The sequence below is a fragment of the Mustela nigripes genome, unplaced genomic scaffold (genome assembly GCF_022355385.1).
Source record: "Mustela nigripes isolate SB6536 unplaced genomic scaffold, MUSNIG.SB6536 HiC_scaffold_148, whole genome shotgun sequence".
NCBI lineage: Eukaryota > Metazoa > Chordata > Mammalia > Carnivora > Mustelidae > Mustela > Mustela nigripes.
Window position 1 is genome coordinate 10,486,433 of NW_026739562.1, and position 7,023 is coordinate 10,493,455.

At 35.4% G+C, this 7,023-nt stretch overlaps 1 pseudogene; it reads left to right on the forward strand.

Moving 5' to 3' along the window:
* Positions 1-459: 459 nt before the first annotated feature.
* Positions 460-1,379, forward strand: LOC132008394 (olfactory receptor 4A47-like; annotated as a pseudogene).
* Positions 1,380-7,023: the final 5,644 nt, after the last annotated feature.

A 7,023-nucleotide genomic window follows, 5' to 3' on the forward strand; every position in this document is an offset into this window, starting at 1 on the left:
AGTTTGAAAATGTCAGTTACCTTTAATCAGTCTCAAGTATTTCCCTTTTGTGACTTTATAAACTGTGTACCTTTTCATGGAATTCTCTTGCTCTCTTTTCTTGTCTTTCCACTTTTTCTTTAAAACTCAGCGGAAGCATTTCTTCCTCTGGGGAGTCTTCTCTGATTGTTAGTTTGACATATTCCTACCCCTGAACTTTACATTGTGCAACTGTTTTTATACTGACACTTTTAACGTTGGTGATTATTAGGTATGCTATCACTGAATATAGGAAACCATGGCTAATTCAATTTGGGAATCACCTCTATGAAACATCGGACAAAAACAGGTACTCCTGCCACATTTTTTAATTGAATGAATCAATAAAAGGTTAATCTTATCATGTATTTAAAAGTTTTCTCCCTTGTTTTATAGATCAGCCTGGTTCTAATATGAGAAGTCATCTCCTATGCAGACTAGATGGAACCACCAAACAACGTAACTTACTTTGTCCTCTTGGGGCTCACCCAGGATCCAAAGGAACAGAAGATTCTTTTTGTTATGTTCTTACTCTTTTATATTTTGACTGTGGTGGGAAACCTGCTTATTGTGGTGACTGTAAGTAATACCCGGGGCTCACCTATGTACTTTTTTCTTGCTAACCTATCTTTTATGGATGTCATTTATTCCTCTTGTATTTTCCCCAGATTGATTTCAGAGGTTTTCTTTGGGAAAAGTACCATATCCTTTCAATCTTGTATGACCCAGCTCTTTATAAATCATCTTTTTGGTGTCTCAGAGGTCTTTCTTCTGCTAGTGATGGCCCATGACTATTATGTGGCCATCTGCAAGCCCTTGCATTATTTGGTGATCATGAGGCAATGGGTGTGTGTTGTGCTGCTGGTAGTGTCCTGGGTTGGAGGTTTTCTGCATTCAGTAATTCACGTTAGCACAATTTATGGGCTCCCATTCTGTGGCCCCAATGTCATTGATCATTTTTTCTGTGACATGTATCCCCTATTGAAACTGGTCTGTGCTGATATGCATGTGGCCGGCCCGTTAGTGGTGACCAATGGTGGAGTGATCTGCAGTATTGTGTTTGTGTTCTTGCTCATCTCCTATGGTATCATCCTGCACTCTCTAAAGAACCTTAGTGCAGAAGGGAGGCAGAAAGCCCTCCAGACCTGTGGTTCCCACATCACTGTGGTGGTCTTCTTCTTTGTTCCATGTATTTTCATGTGTGCAAGACCTGCTAAGACCTTCCTATTGACAAATCATTGACTGTGTTTTATACAGTCATAACCCCCATGTTGAACCCACTGGTCTACACTCTGAGAAATTCTGAGATGGCAAATGCCATGAAGAAGCTCTGTAAGAGAAATATATCAAATAGCAAATAAATGCATCATCAAGATCATAGTTTATCATTAGAGCCAATCTCCTCAAATGTTAAAGTCCATTTTAGTGTAAATGCCTTTACATTCTGAGTCAATAATTTGTAATGAAGTAGTCAATGCAGTTTTATAGTTGCATGAATTGTTATTTATTTTTAATATTTTCATTCTGGTAAAATTAATATATAATGTTTTCTTATTGTCATATACACAATAGCATGATTTAACAGTTCTATGCATAGTGGTCACCATGAGTAAACTCCTAATCTCCATATGGGCTGCATATTGATGAATTTTTGTAGTTACCTTAATTTAATTAATTGTTATGTTTAGTATTATTACTTATTTTCTCACTATTATTTTCATATTTAGTTGGGTTCCTGTCTTTATTTTTTTTTAACATAGAGTGCTTTATTAGTTTCATGTGTGCAGTATTATAATTCAACAGTTCTATTCATCACCAAGTGCTTACAACAACAAGTGCACTCCTTTATCTCCATCACCTATTTAACCCATCCCCCCTTCTTCTCTGGTAGCCATCAGATTGTTCTCAATGATTAAGAGTCTGTTTCTTGATCTCTCTCTCTCTTCTACCTTTTCTCATTTATTTTGTTTCTTAAATTCCATATGTGTGAAGTCATATGGTATTTGTCTTTCTCTGACTGACTTATTTTGCTTGGCACTATACTCACTAGCTTCTTCCATGTTGTTGCAAATGGCAAGATTTCCCTATTTTTTTATGTTGGATACACACACACACACACACACACACACTCTCACACACACATATACATACACACTTGGAAGCTTCCATAATCTGGAAGATTTTAAAGAAATATGGTACAAATGTCAGGATAGATTTATCCTTTTAAATTAGTGTGTATTTGTGTATTCTTTGGGTAAATACCCAGTAGTGCTATTGTTTGATTGTTGCCTAATTTTATTTTTAAGTTTTCGAGGGACCTCCATACTGTTTTAAGATGGCTGTAGCAGTTTGATTTCCCAGCAGCAGTACATGAGTGTTCCTATTTCTCTACATCCTTGTCAACATCTGTTTCTTGTGTTGTTGATTTTAGACATTCCAATGTGTGAGGTGATATCTAATTTGTAGTTTTGACTTGCATTTCCCTGAAGGTAAGTGATAATGAACATCTTTTCCTGCTGGCCATCTGTATGTTTTTTTTAGAGAAATGTTCATTCATGTAGTTTGCCCACTTTAAAACTGGATTATTTGTGTTTTGGGGGGTGTTGAGTTTTATAAGTTCTTATATATTTTGGATACTAGCCCTTTAGATCCCTGTTTTATTTTTGTTCTATTTATTGCACTAGTTAACATACTGAATGTTATGTAGACCATTATCTTTATTTTGTTTGCATGATATATGAAATTCTTAGTGTATTTTACCTTTTAAATAAAAAATAAATTAGAATAGATTATAATAAATACTAAAAATTGAATCTATACAAAGTGAGAAACATTGTAGAATAAACCTTTACCCATCCCTCACCAGAATCTCTATTCTAAGATTGTTCAATTAGTAACCTTTGGTAATAAAATATATGTGTGTTTTTGTCTAAATGTATAACTTTTGCATTTACCACTCAGTCTTCTGAAGATCTTTACATACTAGTCTATATAGATATAACTCATTTTCAGCTTCCTCAATGTATTTAAATCTTCTTTATGAAGATACAGCAAAATTCATGTTTCCAGTCCTTTTCATGTTTTCCCCAATTTTATTTTGTTGTAGCCAATAACTAGGATAAAATTCTTTTGAAAATTTTTAAGTATGAGTTTTTGGTTCAAATAGTATTTAAATATTGTATTTAAGTATTTAAATATTGATGTTTGCAGTTATTGGTGATATTTCAAAAAGTCAAGAATGTTGTTGTTTTTCCAGCAGTAATTTAGATGTTTACACTCTTTTTTCCTTAATATATTAACGTGATTATCTACATTGAAGGATTTTATTATATGGGATTGTTATAGCATTTCTGCTTTATTTTTATAAATTAAAATAGCCTATAGGTTCTGTTTTTGTGTAATACTTTCTAGGTTCGATATCAGTTTATAAATAGAGCTTTATGAGGCCATCCTTTAGAAGCCATCCTAATGGCTCCTTACCCCCAACCATTTCTCATCTCTCTGTTAGACTTAATGTTTTCTTTTATACTTATGGTAGCACTGTTGACCAGCTAATATTTTATCCATTTCACTTTAAAAATTTTGTTTCATTATCTGTTCTCCCACTAGAATGTATTAACAGCAGTGTTAGTGCTGGGCATGGTAAATAATTGAGTGAATGGTTTATGGAGAGAATTAGGAATCTGATTTTTTAAAACTGATTTTTAATCAGTTTAAGTAGCACTGGGGTGATATTTTATTTGAAAACTTGTGAGTAAAATTGCACTTGGCATTTATCGTTCATCTTTTTTGTGGGAATTTTTTGTTAACGCATTATGTGCATTTATTCTCCTGTTCCTTATAGACACTATGAGGTTGATACTATACTTGGACCCATTTTGTGGTGTACAATGGAGGTTCATTGGGGTTAAGTAGGTTCCCCATGGCCACCAACCTGTGAGAGTGTCGATGCCAAAGTCAATCCCCAGACTTAAGTCTATGTTACTAATCACATCTCTACAGCTGCTTCGTTGATGGAATTCTCCCACAAAGGCATCTCAGGTTGGTGTTTCCTTGATGGTTAGTTTTTCTGATCTGATTTTATTTATTTATTTATCAACATGTAATATATCATTTGCTTCAGAGGTACAGGTCTTTCATCAGTCTTGCACAATTCACAGCACTCACCGTAGCACATCCCCTCCCCAATGTCCATAACCCAGCCATCCTATTCCCCCACCCCATGACCCAGAAACCCTCAGTTTATTTCCTGAGATTAAGAGTCTCTTTTGGTTTGTTTCCTTCCTGATCCCATCCTGTTTCATTTTTTCCCCTCTCTACTCCAAGACCCCTTGCCCTGCCTCTCAAATTCCTCATATCAGAGAGATCATATGATAATACGATAATTGTCTTTCTCTGATTGACTTATTTCACTTAGCACAATATCCTCTAGTTCCATCCATGTCATTGCAAATGGCAAGATTTCATTTTTTGATGGCTTCATTATATATATATATATCACATCTTCTTTATCCATTTATCTGTTGATGGACATCTAGGTTCTTTCCATAGTTTGGCTATTGTGGGCATTGCCACTATAAACATTTGGGTGTGCATGCCCCTTCAAATAACTACATTTGTATCTTTAGGGCAAATATTCAGTAGTGCTATTGCTGGGTCATAGGGCAGCTCTATTTTTAACTATTTCATTGAGTGTACTTGCTCTTTTTAAAAATTTTTTTAAAAGATTTTATTTATTTATTTTACAGACAGAGATCACAAGTAGGCAGAGATGCAGGCAGAGAGAGAGAGGGAAACAGGCTCCCTGCTGAGCAGAGAGCTCAATGTGGGGCTAGATCCCAGGACCCTGGGATCATGACCTGAGCTGAAAGCAGAGGCTTTAACCCACTGAGCCACCCATGTGCCCCTATTTTCAACTTTTTGAGGTTGTTTTCAACTGTTTTCCAGAGTGGCTGCATGAGCTTAATTTCCACCAACAGTGTAGTAGGGTTCCCCTTTCTCCACATCCTTACCAACAGCTGTAATTTTCTGACTTGTTAATTTTAGCCATTCTAATTGGTATGAGGTGGTATCTCACTGTGTTTTGATTTGTATTTCCCTGATGTCGAGTGATGTTGAGCACTTTTTCATGTATCTGTTGGCCATTTGGATGGCTTCCTTGCAGAAATGTCTGTTCATGTCTTCTGCCCACTTCTTGATTGGATTATTTGTTCTTTGGATGTTGAGTTTGACAAGGTTTTTATAGATTTTGGATAGTAGCCCTTTATCTGATATGCCATTTGCAAATATCTTCTCCCATTCTGTTGGTTGTCTTTGGTTTTGTTGACTGTTTCCTTTGCTGTGCGAAAGCTTTTGATCTTGATGAAGTCCCAATATTTCATTTTTGCCCTTGCTTCCCATGCCTTTGTTTCAACATCTGCAAATCAATCAATATGGTACAAAACATTAATAAAAGAAAGAACATGAACCATATGATACTCTTAATAGGTGCTGAAAAAACATTTGACAAAGTACAACATCCTTTCTTAATCAAGCCTCTTCATAGTATAGGGATAGAGCATACATACCTCAGTATCATCAAAGCCATCTATGAAAACCCACAGTGAATATCATTTTCAATGGGGAAAAGCTGAGTGTTTCCCCTAAGGTCAGGAACATTGGCAGGACTGTCCACTATCACCACTGCAATTCAACATAGTATTAGGAGTCCTAGCCTCATCAAATTCTCACTCTTTGCAGATTATATGATATGTTATGTGGAATATCCAAAATACTCCACCCCAAAGCTACTAGAACTCAGACAGGAATTCAGTGAAGTGTCAGGATATAAAATCAATGCACAGAAATCAGTTGCATTTCTATACACCAATAATAGCAAGACAGAAGAAAGAAATTAAGGAGTTGATCCCATTTATAATTGCACCGAAAACCACAAGATACCTAGGAATATACCTCACCAAAGAAGCAAAGAATACATACTCAGAAAACTATAAAATGCTCATGGAAAAAATTGAGGAAGACACTAAGAAATGGAAAACTCTTTCATGCTTATGGATTGGAAGAATGAATATTTTGAATATGTCTATGCTACCTAAAGCAATCTACATGTTTAATGCAATCTCTATCAAAATACCATCCATTTTTTCAAAGAAATGGAACAAATCATCCTACAATTTATATGGAACCAGAAAAGACCCTGAATAGTCAGAGGAATGTTGAAAAAGAAAGTCAACTTCGGTGGCATCACAATTCCAGACTTTAATCTCTATTACAAACCTGTAATCATCAAGACAGTATAGTACTGGGACAAAAACAGACACATAGATAAACGGAACAGAACAGAGAGCCCAGAAATGGACCTTCAACTCTATGGTCATCTAGCCTTTGACAAAATAGCAAAGACTATCCAATGGAAAAAAGACAGTCTCTTCAACACATGGTGTTGGAAAAATTGGACAGCCACATGCAGAAGAATGCAACTGGACCATTTCTTTATATCACACACAAAAATAGTCTCAAAATGTATGAAAGACCTCATTGTGAGTTGGGAATCCATCAAAATCCTTGAGGAGAACACAGGCAGCACCCTCTTCAACCTTAGCCACAGCAACTTCTTCCTAGAAACATCACCGATGGTTAGTTTTTCATCCATGTTACTGATTTCTCTTAAAGATATCAATCCATTGATATTTCTTTCTCTGTCATTGTTAGTTCCAGTAAATTATGTTTCCTTAGATAATTGTCCATTTCATTCAGGTTCTTGCCATTATTTGCATAAATTGAGTAATTAGTATCTGGTGATTCTTTTTTTTTTTTTTTACTGTGCTGTAGTGATATTTATAATTTTTAAAATTTATAAACAGTAAGTTAGCATAATTTCAAACTTATGCAGCCCTGATTATTCCAAAATCTGAACAGGAAGTTTGTAAAGGGTCAGGGATTTTCAAATTTTGACAGCCAAGGTGTTACCTTTCTCTAGTTTCAACTGACATTTACCTCGAAAGA